This window comes from Mustela nigripes, unplaced genomic scaffold (genome assembly GCF_022355385.1).
Source record: "Mustela nigripes isolate SB6536 unplaced genomic scaffold, MUSNIG.SB6536 HiC_scaffold_14115, whole genome shotgun sequence".
NCBI classification, from domain to species: Eukaryota; Metazoa; Chordata; class Mammalia; order Carnivora; family Mustelidae; genus Mustela; species Mustela nigripes.
Genome location: NW_026753521.1, coordinates 1 through 1,347, shown reverse-complemented (window position 1 = coordinate 1,347; position 1,347 = coordinate 1). Strand labels below are relative to the sequence as shown.

General features: G+C 53.9%; 1 non-coding gene across 1 annotated transcript; it reads left to right on the top strand.

The window, feature by feature from the left end:
* Positions 1 to 673: 673 nt before the first annotated feature.
* Positions 674 to 747, top strand: TRNAN-GUU (transfer RNA asparagine (anticodon GUU)). Its single transcript has one exon. It is a non-coding gene; the product is annotated as a tRNA-Asn (tRNA).
* Positions 748 to 1,347: the final 600 nt, after the last annotated feature.

The window sequence follows — 1,347 nt, the reverse complement described above, 5'->3', positions numbered from 1 at the left end:
AAAGAAAAGTTTTTCAGGATTTCCATTCACGAAGGGCCTAAGAGCTAAAGACGACAGTGGAATCTGACAAGTTCCAGGAGAGCGTCCTGGTGCGTGAGTGACCCCCAGTCTCGGCGTGGGGACGTTAGAGCGACCATCACCACGACCGCTGCCCGCGCAGAGCTTGCCTGCTGGGCACGGGAAACCGAAGGCGGCAGCGGAAGCGCCCCCACCCCCCGCCCCGAAGGCATCCCCGAATGTGGACAAATGCTCTCCTTCTGACCACTTGTATTCCTCCCACCCCCTCCAGCCCGCACAGCGGTCCTGGTGCAGGTCCCCCGCACCCCTGAGGACAGGTGGCGACGAAGGGCGGTCTGGTGAAGGCGGAGAAACGGCAAGTGCCATCAGGCGAGCCCACCGACTTGCACCGTCCCGCGGAGCCCACTCGCCTCAGACCACGAGGACCCTAGCGTTTAAGGCGGGTGGGGAGCAAAGGGGGAGAGGCCGTTGGGGTGCCCTTTTGTCTTCAGAATCGCCCGGCGCCGAGGTTTCCCGTGATGAGCACGCGGCGTCTGCTGCGATCCTGGTCTCGGGTTTTCCAAGGCTTTGGAACGTCTACTGTCCAGTGTGCGGCACATTGCGAGGTAAGGAGCTACTGACTACCTAAGAAGGCGGGGGAGAACGGGGATCTTGTGTCTCTGTGGCGCAATCGGTTAGCGCGTTCGGCTGTTAACCGAAAGGTTGGTGGTTCGAGCCCACCCAGGGACGGAGGGCCTAGCTTTTAACTTGAGTTCCGCGTCCTTCCTGCTGTTTATCACTTGCACATTTCTTCACATAAAACTGTTACTGGATTCCGGGTCCTGTCTAATTCACATCAGCTCTTAAATAAGACCCACCGGCCCCATCTCCCCAACCTGATTCTCTTAGAGTATGGTCTGGCCTATCATTTGGCATGCATATAACTGCAGTACTCCATGACAGTTTTTTGTCGTTGTTGTTGTTGTTGTTGTTGTTTGTTTTCTGCTATGTCCATGAAAATTAGCTCAGACATCTCAGTGGAGCCAACAGAATCCTGCCCTTGACCGGCTCCTCCTGCACACCTGGACCGTTAGTGCTGTTGGCTCAGTTCTGTTGAATCTCATGGGCAGAAAGTGAGCTCTTTGCCTTTTACATACTAAGTAGGGTGATTGGAAAACTCTTCTTTTTCTCTCTCTTCCTCTCATTGTGCATCATTATTTTCCCCTATCCGCGTGCATCAGTGTGTGACTGTGGTTTAATTTTATGAAGTGAATTCCTGGGACTAATCTCTGATGAGTGGTAGTTGCCAGGGATCTTTATTCCCTGTTAGGTCGTAAATGACAACTAATA